This window comes from Cardiocondyla obscurior, linkage group LG09, assembly GCF_019399895.1.
Source record: "Cardiocondyla obscurior isolate alpha-2009 linkage group LG09, Cobs3.1, whole genome shotgun sequence".
Taxonomy (NCBI): domain Eukaryota; kingdom Metazoa; phylum Arthropoda; class Insecta; order Hymenoptera; family Formicidae; genus Cardiocondyla; species Cardiocondyla obscurior.
The window spans coordinates 5,450,776-5,469,748 of NC_091872.1; the positions used below are offsets into that span (position 1 = coordinate 5,450,776).

The 18,973-nt window shown below is 43.1% G+C and overlaps 1 long non-coding RNA gene across 1 annotated transcript in view; it reads left to right on the forward strand.

The window, feature by feature from the left end:
* Positions 1–18,973, forward strand: part of LOC139105417 (uncharacterized) — a 120,710-nt gene that overhangs the window by 72,759 nt on the left and 28,978 nt on the right. Inside the window, exons 4-5 of the long non-coding RNA XR_011546182.1 lie at positions 2,525–2,805; positions 3,095–3,136. This is a non-coding gene — a long non-coding RNA (uncharacterized lncRNA). The remainder of the gene's footprint in view (positions 1–2,524; positions 2,806–3,094; positions 3,137–18,973) is intronic.

The following is an 18,973-nucleotide window of genomic DNA, read 5'->3' on the forward strand; positions in this document are numbered from 1 at the left end:
CATTTTTTTAGGAGTAAAATTGCCGATCCCGATAATTTCGATAACGCTAATAAACGTAATTACATTTTGAAAGTAAAGTCTTTATGCCTGTTAAGATCTACCCTGTAATTTTAGTTGTTAAAATTACGCAGAAAATAATGAGGCGCGTTTAAGTCTTCTAAAGTTTAAAAAGGTAAACCTGATATTTAATTTTAATTACGGTTACGAGATAAATCTTTCATATATTGAAACTGCACAGCTGTGCACATGATAGAATCGAACGAATGAATTTTCTTTTCGACTTATAAATAATACAATACGTACAATATCGTATTATTAACTTATAATTATAAAATAAATAAGTCTCCCATATAAGAGATTTGTTAATTAATTTTTATTAATTTAAAGACCAAAATGGCTTTTCCTAAACTACATAAATATGCTATATCGATCGTAAAGTTTCTAGCATCATTTATACCATAGTTTCAAGTATTGGTTTTAGACTTTCGAGCATTATTCTAAAGTTGTAAGCACTGGAAGCTGGTGCTCCAGATATTGAAAACTTTAGAATTTCGCAGTTTATATTATCAAAGCTTTAAACAACGCTTTCTTTTTAATGTATAATAAATTGTATTTATCAGAAATGTATTAATTTTGTCGGACACTTTTCCATTATTTATCTTATTTATCCAGTACGTGAAAGAAAGTGACGCTTGGAAATCTCAGTCTTTTATTTTAGCGTTTAAAAACTTTTGAGATTGCTTGGAAGCCACGTGGATAACGTTAATGATACCGCGTTCGCTCGAAAGCGATCCACCTTGCCTCTATCCGTGGCCGTTTATCGACGGAATATCGTGCCGGGACAAAGAGCACGGATTCCGCTACATTTTACTGCGTAAAAATGTATCCGGTCGATTTAGCCGCTCTGGCCGCTTGCCGATGCCGGCTACCGCCACGAGATATCTCGGTCCGACTGGAAAATTGCAATAATAACGGTGATCCCGTGTCCATTTGTCCGCAATGAGTGCACGTTGCGCGGTGCGCGGCGGCCGTGTTCACGGTTAGTAAATACCCGGGCTGGCGTATATAATTTTCCTCGTGCCACTGGAAATGCTTGGTTACCCTCCTTTTTTTTAATCCTCCCCGCAAACTTTCCTGTGGACGGCCATGCGAGCGAGAAAGAGAGAGAAAGAGAGCCGCGAGATCTCTCAAAGAAATACCAACACTTCTGGCGGATAACGAGCAGACGCTGACCGGGGAATGTCTGATGTAAGAAAGTCATAGGTGTGCGAATTGTGTCGATGAGCGCGCTTGGATCGTGGAGGGTTTTTTTTTTCTAATTTCCACGTAAATCTCCCTGATCACGCATGCAAAAAGTGACAATAAATATTACAGCTAATTGAGGCTTCGGTATGAGGTAACGCCTAGGCCGTGTTCATTATTCATTATTCATTGCAAAATTGTAAAAATGCAGCGGCATTGCGCGCAACGGTTCTATTAGGACTGCCTGACCATTTCTATTACATATACTTTATTATCACGGCGTATCGCGTATAGAAAATCATAGCGGCGATCAAGTTAACAGACCTTTCGTTTAATTATAGACATTACAAAGCGCGCGCCGTTTACTGGCGCTTTTTCCGCGTTAAAGAAAACTGTTTTACGTCTATTAATTTTCAATAAACATATATGTATTTTACACGGCGCTTTAATTTAATACGTAAAGTACTTAGATTTAATCGGTCAACAATGTAATGTATCCGCTACTTAAAATTTCGTGATATGAAAGTTAATATTCGGCATATAATATACAAAATAATATTCGGAGTCCATTTCTTTAAAAAGGGTAAAAGTATGTTGGAATAGGAATGTAAACAGAGCTCAGCAATAGGCCGGGACGGGGTAGAGCGCGGCGTACGTGGCTCGCGCGACCTTGTTATCAATAGTCTCGCATTCTTTTGTCGGCGATCGAGCGATACGCAGCACCGGCAGCTCGAGCTCCATACACGTGGCCGAAATAGTACTTATTAAAATTCGATAACTGGAGCTGTCGACTATCGCGAATTCGTTTCTGCTACCGATCTTTACGCAGGGAGTGATTCTAAACCGAACACGTGGTAGAAAATACTGTATATCCGGTTATCATGTAGCAAGTGTAATTGCTATTTAATTCTTAATATCGTATATTGAGAAGCAGATATGACGTTGGCGGCGACGACGGCGGCTGGCGTACGTGACTTCCCCCTCTCTCGGTCGCCGAGTACGGGGGTAGTAGTAGTAGGGCGCGTTCACCCTCAGTCCTCCGCGGCACATCCACGCGTGCACTTCGTATGTGAATTAACGCACACCACGTAAAGCTCACGTACGCTAACCGCCGTCGCCGAAGCAAGTGCCATATCTGCCTTTCGGTGTACGTCTCTTTTCTCAGAGTATCGCATTTGTTTCATTTTATATTATAATATTAAAAGAGACATTTCCTCATGAGTAGATTTTGATATTCCAATTAACTTAATCTAACCGAAAACTTCGTTTCTGTTCTGTTTAGATAAAAATACGGAGCTAAAGTGCGTTCGTTGTCGATTACTGAGTATACGAACCGCAGCCGGTTCGTCGGCCGTTATTCTCGGGAGTGGCGATAAAGTTTTCGGGCGTTAGAATTTTGCTATACATTTTTCATGTGATATAAGTGATAGAAGCGCGATTGTAAATTCACCCGGTCGCGATTTCGCGAGTGTTTAGTGCGCGGAAAGATGACTCGTCACGTCCCAGCTGAGTGGAGGAGCAGGCCTCGGATAGGCATCCTGCTTCAACGGAGCAACCTCTTGGGTAAGAATTATTTTCATTTATATAAAATTATGTTTTACGTTATTTATCAGGATCGTTTTGTCGTTTTGATATAAATTAAAATTAATATTTAAAAAATTAATAGAGAGAAACATTTTTAATTGTACTTGTTTTCTTTACAATTCTTTTATCAATTAATAATAAATAAATTTGTTATTAATTTTGTGATTGAAAACTGATCAGAGTCGAGTAACAATAATTTTTTTTTTTTTGCACAATGAACAGTTTATTGAACGCTGCTTTATTGTAAATTTTTATTTTTGTGTTACAGATCACGTCGATATATCTCCGTTGCTGCGCATCAATTAAGTGAGTAAGTACTATTTTTTTACAATTTTAACGTTATGGGGTATTTGCGTGACACGTAAAGAAGCAATAACGGTATAGGTAATAAATATAAAATACTATAAATTAGAAATCGTATAAAATAATATTTATAAGAAAATATTCGCGTAGCTCGTGTAGAAAATGCACTTAATAACTAAATTTAATACATATTTAAATGTGTTACATTACACTAAAAAAATGACAAAGCGCGACTTAATGAGGCTGCATAAAATTTTAGACATCGGGCAAATCACAGTATTATATTTTCAGTACAACCTTTAATAATATCGTATTGAAGCGATCGTGTTGGTAAAACGCAATTTTGGTTTTCCAACCGCGGATTTATTAAACACGGAGCGTACGTCGTAACGAAGTTGAACGGCACGCATTCTACGTGAAATTCAATCTGTTTTATTAAGCTTTCTGTTGGAAACTGCTTCGTTGCATATTCAATCCTGTTATATATAGCCAGCTTCGTTCGTCCTGTACGCATCGTTGCGAGACTCGCGCAACGATATATTGTATCGGAATCTCCTCAGACTCGCAATTAGATGGTCGGGCGGGGAACACTTTGAAGTATCTCCGTACTCTTGCGCGACAATGGGAATAACGGTTTGTTGTAGATCTCTCTTGTCTTCCTCCACCTCGCACTTTTTCTCGCGACTGGCGAGGTGCGATGTGTACCTGATACGCGTCACTTTCTATGCGAGCGATAAACACGCTTGGACGAGCTGTCGTAAGTGCACGATAACGCAAATCCGTACATGGTATACCGCGAACGAGTACGGAGCACGCAGCCCGTGCCCGCCGCACTCTCGTATCCGTTGAATTCCAATTCCTGTTCGTATTCCAGCCACGTTCGTGCGCGTTCTCTCATCCGGGGAATATCCCGGTTGCACAGATTGTTTCCGAGGCGCACCTTACCCGCGCGATCGCCCCGTGCGTATAAAGCGGACGTGCCACGTTACGATATACGAACGTCATTATTCCTGGAAAAGACGCCCGTCCCTTTTCGCGTCTTCGTTAAGGCAAGGAACTCGCGTATCCGCGCCGGAAGGTCGGTCGAACGGGAAGTTGCCGAAGAGAGACAAAGAGAGAGAAAGGACGACGTCGAACAAATCGTGCCTGTTTGTCTTCTCCCATCGCGCGTCGTCGTTCGTTTGGCGATTTCTTGCGGTTGGACATCCCATCGCGCGATTTGTTAATAATTTGCCGTGGACGAATGGCCGTTTTTTTACTTTACAATCGCGTGAAAAATTGCGAGACGCTCTATTTTCTCGCTCTTCTCTCTCTGTCTCTTTCTCTTTCTCGAAAAGATAATAACGCGCGTATGAATTACAGACGCGGATTTATAGCGTTTTGATAAATGAACCGTATTTCTTCTTATTCGTATCATTTGCGGACGTGCGAGGAGGATTTGCGCGGCATGACGCGAGACGCGCGATGCAAATGGATGGCTGCACACCGGAGATATCGCGGACAAATCTCTGAAATCGCAATCGAAGGCCATCGGCGGGCTCATAAATCGCGAATGCTCTTTCTCTCTTTCTTCTCGTCGAAGGCGAGTCCGTAAGTCCGATACTCTCGACATTTCGCTTCGGGGGTGGTGAATACGCACGTGTTTACGCGCGTACGAATTACAAGTCGCATGTAACGCGTATGTGCGGCACACTAAAGCAAAGTTAATTATAGACCAAATTATAATTAATATTATCCGCAATTTATTATATTTATAATTAATTATTTTATAAATAAATTATATAATATTTTTTATTATTAATTTTCTTTTTACAAATACAATCGAGTTAATTAATCACATTTGTCGTTAGGAACCTCATAAAATTATGGTCCAGGAGTATACTTTTCTCTTAGCGCACGCACGCGGCAGATCCCGCGGATTATACGCGTGCATTTACGAGCCCCGCTACTCGCGCGCGCGAATCGCCCGGGGCAATGGAGATTCTATCGTCTCTCGCACACGCGGATCGCATGCGTCTCGGTGGCGAAGCTGCAAATTGAACATCTGCCGTCTCGTCCGCACGAACGCGCATATGTGTCGTAAAACCCTAATTTTTATCGCTGCATTTGTAACGACCGCGAAACGCGGCCATTAAAATTGCCATTCGACTCCGCGCGTCTCTTTACAGTACCACCGATGAAAACCTATCGCGACGCGGTTATTATATTTTTAATGCCGAGGTTTAGGGCATTGTTTTTATCCGCTCGACCCTTCGTCGCCCAGTAAATCATATAATAAACTGTTTATGTCGCGTTTATCTAGTTTCAAAGATATCCCCGGGAAAAGATTTCTCTTCATTTTAACGCCGTGACAATTGTCGGCAACGTAATACTGTCATATTTCTGGAAACGTATTTTACCTGAATTTATACGAATATCTTTTTCGAGGGAGAAAAACATTTCTTTCCGAGATTATTAATTGAAATATTTAGTACACTTGGCTAATAATTTTTACATTTTTATGCGTGAGAAATTTACACACACGTGAGATAAATTTTGCGCGGTAGATATTAATTGTAAGTTACGGCTGAATTAACACAAGGATTATATACAGGAGAAATTCCGCTGTCTGCTAACGTTCGAATAAAGCTTATCGATTATCTCGAAACGGAGAACGCGGAACGTATTCCTCAATCGAAACCACGTTAAAGAGAAAAACATGCGTCTCCCTCCGAAAAGTATCTTTCCGCAACGAGAGTGACGGCCTGGAAAATATTTAAATAAAAATTATTTATTATCAAACTCATTTATATTTATATCTACGTAATAAAATTCAGTTGAGCATAACGCGCTAGTTAAAAAGTATTGACGATAAGTGTTGCTCGCGGGCCGAATAGCAGCGACGACGATAACGGTCGTACACGTGAAGCCCACATGTGGTTACGAGGCCAGCTATCGCGATGCGATGTGATGCAGCTTGCTCGTATGTCGGCGCGATTTACGCCGCAAGTAATTGATACAACGCCGCCAATGTATCGGCGATTTGTAACACCACCGATACGCAAGAAATTCGCGCGAATTATAATTCTGGGGGGTGGGAGGGAAGGAGGACGAGATTAGCGACGCGATGTCTTGCGAATTAATCGTCCCGCGGCGACTTATTTCACGCCAAGTGAACGACGGAGGCCCGTTACAGGGCCTTTACCCCCGAGAGACCTCAACGGCGCGAAAGCAGCCTCGTAATTACATATGCGGCCAAGATTTTACTGTTACTCGCAACGCGCAATGAACGCGCGCGAGATTAGGAGGCCGTGTGTTTCGGTTAAGCTACCTGTTGGCAGCCATTACTCGCTGGCCGGACGTTTATTATAATCACCAGCGACGGCGGCTTTCGGCCGCGCGTTTTCCGGACATAAATCTGAAACCTTAAGCGAGATGAGTTATCGGTCGCGCTCGTAATATCTCTATTTACATCGGGAAATGCCTGCACGTGGTAGTGCGATAGGAGCTTTTTAGATTGGTGGGTGATGCCCCGGTCGACCACGCGATTAACGGACAATAAAACGGCGGAAGAACAGTTAATTATCAAGCAGAAGTCAATTAAACGGCCGGCCGTTAATTGCGCTAATAGCTCTCGCGCTCGCCGTATTTCATTTATATTGCCGCGCGCTGGTTCAGCAAAATCATTGTGCGAGTTACATTCTAGTTTCGTGAGAAACTTCATCCGGATTCTTTTCCACCGTCGTTTGCCCCGATACCTCCGGCCGATAAAATAAAATAAAATAAAATAAAATAAAATAAAATAAAATAAAATAAAAAATTTACGCGCGTTAATATAACTGTGACATCGGATATCTGCGATTGATCGGTTTTCCCAACCGCTTCGCGGTGTGCATCTATTTATGGAAGACGTAGGAATAATGTTCGCTATCTGCCTCGGTTGAAGTAACAATAAATCTCTCTTATTACATCCCGATCTCTCACATCGCGAGCATCTGCTTACAGAAACTCGAAATAAGAGCAATGCAGCGGCGCCCATTCGAAATAATTGGGACGTCAAAAATTCAATTTGCTCGCATTTATATTTACATCTTCGGAAATTTATTAGTTAAATTTATCCCAACTTTCTGCAATTAATATTACCGCAACAACGTAAGAGCGATATATATACTTTGCGATCTTCAGAAAAATCGTGGATGTTCCAGTTAGCGGCAAGATGTATAATTTTCTATTTAATTACAAAATATTTTTATCGCGAAAGGAAATTATTTAAATTCTGTTTCTCTCTCATTTTTTACCAAGTGTCATTTTTTATTTCCATTTTTTTTAAATCATATAAATACAGATTAAAGCCGTGAGAGTTAATTTTTGATAGATAGAACTTTTTATTTCGGAACTTGCTTGTCGAAAGTTACATAACCTCCGGCTCGGCTAACGCTTTTGGTTGACCGAGGCCGTACGTCAAGTAACGAAAAAAAAAATTGTAGGATGATTCATCGATTATTTCGTTTGCACTGCCGTTCCCTTGTTCCCCTTGACGGAAGTCGTTAAACCGCGGCTAGATCGATGGATTCGTTGTTTGCGTTTCCCTGTGACATGCTCATTTTGTCGAGAAACAGTTAGCATCTCGTCCAAGATTGCGGGCAAGAAACCCTCCTAGCACCGCACGGCTCTGAAATGAGTTTTTCTTTCGAACGGCTATTTGCGTGTGTATCCTGCATCCACTACGATTTTGCTCGTCTTAGGGACTCTTAACGGCACAAGCAGTTGTCTCTGTCATTTGCTAGCCGCCTGTCGTGAAGGTCCATCATCGCGTGAATAAAAAGCGCATATTTTTTGCATATTTTTCGTGGCGAAAAAAATCACTAATTGCAAATTATTTGCGAGCGAGTTTGATAGGAAATTAGTTCCATAAAATAGATAACTGATACGCGAGATGGACTTTTCTCTATTTATTTTTTGGTAAAATAAGTTTTACGTAAACAATTGTTCCTCTCTTTCTCTCTTTCTCTAAAAAATACTTAAATTCTTTAAAAATCTAAAAAAATATTAATTTTTTTAAATTATAATAATTTACAATGTTCTATTTTAATGTGCACGAATATTTGCGCTTATGAATGTAAAGCTGGTTTGCACTTTGTAACTTATAGCTATTCTTTTTAAGCTATTTTTAAACATGACTTTTTTTTTTTTTAACATGACATTCTTTACACTTCTGTACATTTTACATATTTGCGGCTCGACATTTTTCATCTCGGCAAAAACCTGAACGTTTATTCGCGGGCAGGCTAACAAAAATAATGAAGTAACGGGTAAAGAAAAGAAGAAGAAGAAAAAAAACGTGATGTTTAATGCTCTCATTTTAAACGTGTACTATTTCAACTTGTGGCGCCACGCTGTATTTTTCTTTTCGGTATTTCCGGCATTTGCGAACTTACGAAGAACTCTCACGAACGTACCGAGCGTTTACTGCGTTTGCTTTTAGGTGTTTCGTGTATGAAATATTCCACGCTTTCGTGTTAGACGAAACCGATCTTAACATCTCCATATTTATGTCCACCGCGAGTAATTGTGCGATCGTTTATAGATTAATTGCAGGCACACGACGTCAAGTTGTTTTACAGATCGATTACAGTTCACTTTCGAGTAGCAGGAATAATTAACGTGTTTGTGCAAGATATCTAATCGAAAATTACACGCTGAAATTGCCGCGATTTACGAGGTGAAGGAAATGTTTCCGCTCAATTAAATGCAAATCAACCGACTGTGCGATGTTTCAATTCTTTTTTTTCTTTTTATTGCGCGCATTTATTTGCCTTCTTATTCGTTTTTTTTCTGAAACTATGTGGCGCCAGTTCGCGTAGCACGCCAGAACGATGAACCAGTCGGAAAGATAAACGCGCCGACACTTTTGACGCGGTATAATTACCGTTACATTGCAGGGCCGATTATAATATCCCGAGCGAGCCACCTGACATTATTTAGCCGCTTGTATAATTTAATGACCGGTAACAATCACCGGGAGGCGAGATACTCGGTTCATGTTAATTGCTTAATTATTTCGACTTCCTGCCGATACGAATCTCGCGACACGCACGAAGGTTCGAGCGTTTGCTGAGCCTCGAAATCCCGAGACATATTCGGCAACTGGTCGACGTTATCTTTGCACCGAGGAATGCAGATATTTATACAAAATACGACGGGCGAACGATCCAAAAATTTTTTTTAATTATTTTTATACGATTTATAAAGTAATTTTTTAACTTTTTATTTACTTTTCTGAGCGTTATTTAAGTTTTACATACGCTTTGAAGGCTACTGTTTAATCAATGAAACACATGAGAATTGATTTTTTAACCGGTGCAGTATAAGCTGTATTTCGTAAAAATCCTTACTTTTAAACGTTGCGGACTGAAAGTCAATTCGGAGACGAAAAGCCGACGTGCTCTTTTCGCGGCGCGGCGACAATTCCACGACGGCCGGCAGTTTGCGCTCTCGCGCGGAGGCACAAAACCTCGCATCCAATTTTCTAGGAACGCTTCACGCGCGCGAGTCCATATCGAAGCGCCGAGAGGCGCCCACCAATATTTTATCGCCGGCCGGCAAACATGTTCTTTCACACACGCCGGTTTCGAGAACCGGAACGACGTTATCGCACCGAATCGCTCGGCGACACGCTCCGACCTTCTTGCCGCACTTCTTCTCTCGGCCGTCCTCGAAGAGAAGATTCTTTCGCGAGAGGCCGACTTGGAGGGGCAAGGACACTTTAATCCTCCTACCGTCGAGGTTACCTTCTCAAACAGGAAGAGGCGGAGGAGGAGGGAAAGGAGACGACGACGACGACGACGATGACGACGACGATGACGTTACTTTGAAAAAGGCAAAACGCGAAGCAGGAGGACCGAGACGGGATGCTTGATCATCCGGATATAATCGCGGCGGATGCGGCGAACGGGATGCGCGCTCGATGTGAGAAATATAATCCTGCGGAATGGTCGCGTCCACGAAATCACCGTTTGCTCGTGTCGCGTACTCGCTACGCGCGTTACTCCTCCGTTGTATCGTGATTTCCGGTTAACTCCGACCTTTCCGTACCGACGCTTCATTTCGGTCGGAGGGAAGAAAGAGATTTGTAAGAATCGCGCTGAAGAGCCGCGAGCGGACGACATTAATCACCGATTTACACGCTGCCGGGAGGTCTGCCAGTATTTTTCGCCCGGCGAGAGAGTTTAACTTCGAATTTATCGCAACGAGCTCGGGAAAGTAAACATTATAATTCACGGGCAATAATCGAGCCAAAGGAAACGTCCTTTGCGCCGGCGAAATGGCGACGGGATCGCGGATTTCGGCATGAACGCTTAATAATTGGGAATCTCGCACCGTGCAGCTGTTGTCGGGGTGGAAATCACTTTTGGCTATCTCCCTGCCTTTGTTACATTCTTTTCCTGGCGGTGATTCTTAATGAAAAGGCAAAGTTATTGTAACACGGTACCTAATTTCGTTTAATTGTATATTATTACTGAGGGAGACGTTGCTATCCGCGGAAATTTGCGAGCGGCGCCTGTGCGAGAACGGGACCGCCGCCAACGTAACCTCGGTGATTTTGTTCACCTCGCGACTATCTGCATTCATTAATTGAAAAATCAATTCTGAGAAAGCGCCGTTCCACGCGGCGCGATTAATCGGCAACCGATGCAAATAGCGAGAACTGGCGCCCTGATTTCTTTTGCGCTATTACATTTTTTACAGGCGTACCTAATATTCGACGCACACGTATGCTTATAGTATATTTCGCGCCTTGCGACGGGCCGTCGACGTGAAAAATTGCGCTACAGTTTCATTCAACTTTTCTCATTTAACTTGAAACGCTCGCGTCTGAAGTGGTTCAGTCATTAGGATAACGATTAATGACATTATAATCTTGCCCCGGGTTATTCTCCGGCGCGAAACAGTTTCAGTTGAACGCAAATTTAAGAAAATTAGATTTAATCGTTCCTGAAGCGGGGGCCAAACTCATTTTCAGCGGAAACGCCATTACTTAAAACATATAATTGACTTATTTCTGCCCCTCTCTTTTTTTTTCGCAACATCAAGTGGCAGCGTAGTATTAATTTACTTTAACAGTATTGTAGAACTATTTAATTAATAAAGTTACGCGAATAAACGGTGCTTTAAAGTAAAATATCTCGCCGAGAGGACAAATTAATTACAATCTCGTCAAATAATGGCGTCAACGGAAAAAGGCAGTTAACGCGAGTGTCCAGTCGCGCGGGCATTGAAGAGAGCCGCGGCGAGATCCGAGAAAGTTTCCCACGGGAAAGCGAGGAGCCAAGGACCGGCGGATCGTCAGTTCGAGCTCTTAGAGATCTCCAGAGAGCTCGGCGATCCCTGCGGCCTGACGCGGCCCCGCTATACAGCTGCTATGTAAATTTACTCGCCGGCATCGCGACGGCGGTTGCGTCTCGCAATTAGTACGGAATGCACTTGATAGTTCGAGTGAATCGGTTGGATCGGATCTGCGATCGGCGGAGGTAGGGACGCGGTTTCTCGAACGCGTGATCCTGGCGAGCCGTAAAATCGCGAAAGAGAAGAGAGACGAATAAGAGAGAGAGAGAGAGAAAGGAAGAGATTCGAGATGGCGTGTTTGTTCCTTGAAAGCCACCTACGCGAGGCGAGAGTCTCAATTTGGTCATCCCGCGCTCGGTTTAATACCGTTAATCGTAGCTGCGCTATCAAGCGAGCTACAAATGCTAGCGCGGTCGCGAGGGTCATGTTCGTTCGCTAAAGAGTTAATTGGCACATCGATTCACGACGATAATGACGGCGCTGTCGAGGATAGTCGTTAAAAAGAGAACCAATCGCAGGCACTTTGACTGTATTTCAGTCTACCTTGATAAGTCGGCACGCAACCAACCCGCTCGAATTTTTCGCGCGGTTGGAAACCGCGTATTTTCATTAAATTCTACTTAATCTTTTTGCGGATTCGCATGTGCTGAACTTGAATTATTTTTATTTAAAACAAAAAGAAAAGAAATTATTCAGTATACGTAACATAATTTTCTTCGAGGTTTCGAACTGTTTAATATATAATTTGCAAAAACTGTTGATTTAATAGGACGTTTCGATATTTCTTTTAAAATAATAACGAATTGAAGGTAGATAAAAATCTAAAAAAGGAATTTTTAATTATTTTTTATTTGTCCAGTTTTCTTAATATAAAAGTTGAATACATACACAGAGAAAATCGCTTTTGCACGGCGGCGCAACTTCAATTTATGTGAATCGCATAACTCGTTTCTACAATCTTGCTGTACCGTGTCTCTTTCTTTACCGCGGAATCTTTCATAGAGCAGTAATGCTATAAAGAAGATAAATTGCAAGTCTTTTTCAATTTAACATTGGGATTTTTCAGCGCTACACGCGCAATATCTTCTGCTTTAAGATAAAACGAAGAGGGATTATTCTTATAACATAGAAGCACACTTAGCGCAGGTGCTCTAAAATTGAGAGTCCGCATTTCTTCTTCATCTGCGTTTATCAATGGGATAATAAGTATATCTTTCTGAAAATCGGTAAATAAGATCGTATTTCCGTTTGTACGCGGTAGCGTGCAGTACCCAGCGATATTACGTGCGAATCAGCAGCGAATAAATCCGACCTCGAAGCGGAGTGACGTTCGAGAGATTTTTCTTTGAAAAACTAATTTGAAACTTGTTGACGTTCATTACCGGAGTTTCTAGGACGTCTCGTGTAACTCGAATCCCACTCGCCAGCACATTAATCGTCCAGCCGTGCCGCGAAAGATTACCGAAGATGCCGCATCTTCGTTCAAAAAAATACGGAAGATCTATTTTTTACGCCACGCATCTCGTGCCCCGGATTCGTATTTCGTGCAGGGAAAAAACCGGTTCGTCCTACGCCGATAAGTCGGCGGGAGCCCGATCCGCCCGCGGTCCTTGGGACCTACTTATAGAGATATACCTGTCGCATGGACGTTTCAATTTGTAACTCGCGAATACCTGAGAGCGCGTGGATTACGTAATTTCGGGACCGCTCGGCATTAATCATCCCCTCGATTTCGTTCGGGTCGAAGGTTTCTCCGCGGTAGCTGCGCGATCTCGCCTTCCCCGTTCTCTTCTTGTCCCTACCTCGGGCGAAATTACAACCGTGCCCTTCATATACATTAATTTCGCGGCACCGAACGACGCCTCTTCTCGGTCGCTGCGGGGCATCCTGGAAAAAGACTTTGAAAACGCGTTTTCGTCGAACGTGGTCGCCGCTTTCGCTCATCGCGCACGTCCGAGATAACGCTCTTGATATATTGGGCATTTCGCGAAACACGCGGGGAAATTAATTCCCGCGCCACGCACACCGCTGTAATAATCTTTTTCCCTTATTATCTTTCTTCTAAGCACTCGCGCGTTCGTTGTACTCGTTACCGCGCTTGAAATTTGATTGAAACCGGTTTTAAAGAAGGTATTTCTAAATTGAGTATGTCCGTCTCGTGTGTAAGCGAAACAATGTGAAGCCGTTTTACTCGAAAGCGATTCTTCTGGAATCGAGAGAGAAAGGTTTAATTAAAAACTTGGATATCTTGGACCAAGTATTTCATTCTACCGTCCCTTTCAGTAAGAGGTCTGCTGGTCTCTTCATAAATTACGGAGGGAATTGCGCGCTGGTCACCGGGGTTATTCGAAGCTCGATGCGCACTTTCGCATACTTTATTGCGACGAACGGCACGCGGTACAAGCAAACTGCAGCGAGACGAGCTTCTTCTTCCCGCGAGAATACACAAATCTCCGTTAACGACTTTATCGCAAGCTGTCTTCTCCGCGAAATAATGTGCGTTTTAAGAGAATTGCGGTGCTGCATTCGTAATGGCATTGGCTCGCGTTTAGTCGAACCCGCATTTTTACGGTACCGCGACGAAAAAAGATCAGACGTGCGCGGCCGACAGAACTCTACGACGAATCGCCCTGGCGAAGAAACGCCGTATAACGTTAACGAACGCGATTGTAAGCGCAGAAACGACCGTCGACGGCTTTGTTTTGCGCTAATTTGGCGAGCGAGTACATATTACGAGAGTCCGGTCGCGTATTACGCGGAGTTATTTTCCGAGCGGTATTATCGGTATAATATCACCTTTGCTCTTTAAGATTTCTTGCAAATTAACAGATTTAATATACGATTCTCTTATAGAACTCTCAAATGAATATTATTATTATCGCTATTTTTTTTCAATATTAAATTTCTATAACGAACGCACATTGCTCACTGGCGCTCGTCTCTTCGAGTCGCAATTTCGTTCCGACGGGAATGAAAATTGTATCACAGGGAGCAGCTGTTGAAAAGGGTACGCCGGTAGACGGTGCATTCTGCAATGGCAGAGGCGCGCGGTACCACTCAGGGATCGAAGGTTAACTCGCCTTACGTCGGAGCATAGGCGGAATATAGATGCACGGTACCGTTCGCCGCTTCATTTCCTTGAGTTATGGTCAATTACGGATGCCTTATCTCGTCGGCGTGGGTCCGCGACTACCATCCGCGGTGGCGAAGCGGAGAAAGGGAGGGAAGCGAACGAGCGAGCGCCTTCTTCGTTTCCTCGCAGCCGCCACGATCTCGCGGCGAGCATCTTCCATCCAGGAAAACATGCCGTTCTCGTTCCCTTCGTGCCGTTCTCGTTAAATTGTTCGTCCTCCCTTCCTCGCGCTTCCCCAGATTCCCAGGCGACGACGAAGCGCGATCGGCGTCCAAACACTCCCAGTTTAATGAAAAATCGATCGATCGGCAGCTCCCTTCGCGAAAAATACACATCGGATTTTCACGCACCTGCCATTTATTTCGAATTAAATATTTAATGACGATGTATATATTAATGACTAAAACGATCGCAATATCAGTTTCCAGCATTGTGTCAGCTTCGCAAATATTTAACGAATATAAATATTTTATATCGATGGGAGGAATTTTATTACATATCTGCGCAAAGAATGTTCGACGTGTAAATATTATAGTTTTTTAAAGTTCCTTTCTGTTCGGTCGCTCGTATTATAATATAAGGAGGCTTCTGTAATATTTATAAAGGCGCATGCAGGTTTAATATTTTTAGAGGAAGAGAGTTATGGAGATATTAAATAACTTTATTTTTAGGGAAAACAAGTGTCGCGAAATAAAATTTTTGTTTTGAAATACTCAAGTTTTCTTACGCCTTCGTAGGCGAAGTTATTGCGTGTTTACGAAGGACGGGCTTGTCTTCATAAAGGGCTACTATGCCCGTAAAAATAACTTGCATTCTCGTACGTAATATAAAATATTTCAAAATTTACATATTGCAAAAGTTTTAAAAAGTAATAAATAATAAATAAAACTAATATTTTTAGGGATAGAAATAAAATGTAAAAGATATATCAACCCCTCTACTTTTAATTAAAAATTTTTTTTTCTTACAATCACACATTTATCAATGAAAAGTCGACTTTGCATGTCAAAGTAGATTTCAAAATTTTAGAATCGAGAAGCACGATGATCGCTGAAACGCCTTATACCTAAGAGATCGTTACACGCTATTTTCTCCCCCGCTCTTTGCGCGTCAGGTTCTCGGCCGCGTGTAATTAAATTTTACTTCTCGCCGCGCCTGCATCTCTCAGAAACGAGCTCTTGAAATTAATCTCGCTCGTATAAATTGGCTGATGCGCCGCGGCGGATGGCCGAGTAGCCGTGTTTATGCGCGCTCGCAGGCTCCGGCTGGCATGCACGAGGTTTTAAGGACGAGCCCGACGATAGTGAAAGTTCCGCGCGCAGAAAAGAAACGGCGAAAGTTAGTCCCGTTCGGCTAATTAAGGCACGGTTTATATCGCGAATTAAAAGCGAAGGAGAAATATTTTTACATCGTAACAATTCGAGATAAGCGTGTTATTGCCCGGGCTCCGTAAATAAGCGGTATTCTTAGATTTTATTGGCTAGACATGGGATTAAATGGATTTTATTGCTTCAGCCGGAGGGAATTAATTAAGATTAAAGTAAATCTATTAAGGCCGGAGAGTTTCAGATTTACTTCCCTTTGATTTTAATCCGAGCTCGCAGCGGTCTCGGGTAGATAAGCCGTTTTTAGTATTTTATAAATAAAGAGCATCGATTTGGCTCATTTGGAAGATATCGACGGAGATAAATTATCGCGAAGAATTATTTTATACATATATACTTAATTAAGAAAGAATTATTTTATATACTCTTTATTAATATTACTTATTTGCATATTGTTCGTGGATATATTTAAAATTTCAATTTTCACAAATATAGTTTATAAGCGTGTAATTAATGAGATTAGAGAGCTTAGATAATGATAACATTGCCGACGAAAAAACAGACGAGTTCTTTACGAGATACGAGCAGAGTGTCGATTCTTTGAAGTGAAAACAACTTCGCTAAAATTGAAACGTCTCTCTTCCTTCATGAAATCCGACAGATTCCGGTCTCTAATAATCGGAGGTTGAATCTCAAACCTACTAGTTCCACCGTCAAACTGACGAGGGTGAAAGATCGCGTGGCATGTTTTACGTCTCGGCATTTCAGGCCGATTTAATATCGTTATTAATTTTCGGCTCATAGATTTTCAAGTGTTAGAAAACCTTCGGATACTCGGATCATCACGAATGCGACAATTTTACGGAATCTCGCGCGCGAAAAAAGATGGTTGACGCGGTTTTCGCGACTATAGTTATTAGTCCATTGCCTTCTCTTGATTCCGGCAGGCGGAGAATTTGCATTTCACGTTTCTCGCGTGGGTAATAATGTCCAAACGCGTCTGCGCGCACTGACTCGCGCGATCCGTCATCCGGCGAGACACGGGGATGTTCGTTGACCGCCTCGGTCAGGGTTCTCGTATTAAATTACCTGTATTAATCGGACGTGGGAGCGAGCACCGTTAGTTGCCCGTAGGCTGCCTACTCCGAACACGCTTTGCGACAAATCTCCGTTTCATCCGGCGGATTTCATGCAGCGCGAGTCGGACGTCAAATGCGAGGCTAGTGTTCCCTCAGCCGAGCGTCACGATAATAACGTGTACCCGTAACTCGCATCGCGCGAAAGACCGTCATTCGTCGAAGCTCGCATTCGAAGAATCGCACTCGCGAGGTGTAATTTCTAACGTGGCTGATGCCTGCAAATGTATCTTCCCCGTGATCTCGGACGTTTTTAATTTAACGCACGATTTTCGAATGCAATTTCTCACTTAATTGACAGTAGTTTGATTTAGCGATTTGAAAAAATAATAATAATAACGATAGGAATAAATAAAAAAATAAAACTTGATTAAAAGGAAGCGTCAAGCGTCACCTTTTTCATATTTTCTCATGAAACGCACTTCGCGCAGCTCGAGTATTTGAGAGCTGCAACGGCTCTGCACAAACAGATATTTCCATAGCGGAGGAGACTATTTCCAGCGGTGCCTCGCTCACGATCGATTTATTCAGCTGCAAACCGAGACGCATTGGTGACAACGGGGTGGGACAGGGTCGCGGCTCCGCGACGCGTGTCACATTGTTCGTCCCACGTAGCACTTAATCTTCCTTCGGCTTTTTCAAATACTTCGCGCTGTTCTTTCGAGGCGACACGCTCGGTTGACGGGTCCAAATTTACATGCCGCTCGACCGATTACCGACGTTTGCGTCACACCGTTCGCGCGTAGTATTCATTACAAATTTCCCTTCTTTTTTTTTTTTCTTATTAAAGCGAAAGAGGGAGATTCAAGTACCTTCAGTAATATTATGATGGAGCACGTTCGAGCGCTCGGCGGAGAAATAAGAAAAAGGGACGTACTGAAAGTTCCCGGGGAGTTTATTTTAAGACGATATCAGGTTCGCACGTAACTTCCACGACGCGGTGTGTAAATTTATCGCTGACGAAGTAAGGGATGGCCATCCATTGTTGGCGACAATGAAATAAATGACGATTCTCGGGGATGCTGGCGGCGAGGAGAGGAGGCAAGGGCAAGAGGCCCATAAATACCGGCCGACGGCATCCTCGGCGTTGCAATCCGCCCGGGGGTAGGGTTCCGCCTTTTGAATCTAAATTGCAAGCGCGGGGCGGTGGAGAACGCGAAACGCGCACAAAGACCTGCTACTTATTAGGCGACGTCTCCCCGCGCGTATCGCGCTTATCGTCCTTATCGCCCGGTCGGCCGGTGCGTCAGACGTGGACCGTGTCGCGATCCGCGGACTCCAAGTGGTAATAGTCATTAGCGTCATATTTATCAGCGCGCGTAGAATCGCACCTTCTCTTCCATCCGCGAGAGAGGATCCCTTCGTATGCCGAGGAAGAAGCTTAGCTTCGCCGCTAACTTTACGATGTTTCCGGCGATAAATATAGTTGACTCAATTACAGTGGTGGAAGTGGTCGAGTCAACTATATTTATTCGTTGGAAATATCGCCAAGTTATGGCCGAGACCGAAAGCAACGATATTTTTCTCCCGGCGTTCAGAGAGTCAATTCCTCCCGGCTCGTAAAGGTCCATTTCTAATATACGAGCGTCCACTTCTCGCGGCTCGATGCCGCCGAGGAGTCCCTTCTTCTCCGGCGTTTCTTTTTCGGCCGCCGACTCGTTAGAATGCGAGGTGCGTTGCCCGCGGTCAGGGCTCGCAGTGACTTCTTAATCAGACTCGCGAACAAAACGCGTACGCATCAGCGTCGCATTGGCCGCGTGAGTAATCGCGTTATCCATCGTTTGCGATCGCACACGATGCTGCGGTCCAGCGCCGCCGGATAGGAACGTGTCGAAAAAAAAAAAATACGAAAGTACGAATTACATGTTCAAGTATTTGCTTTTTTTTTAATTTAATAAATTAAACTACAAGAGAAACTTAAAACT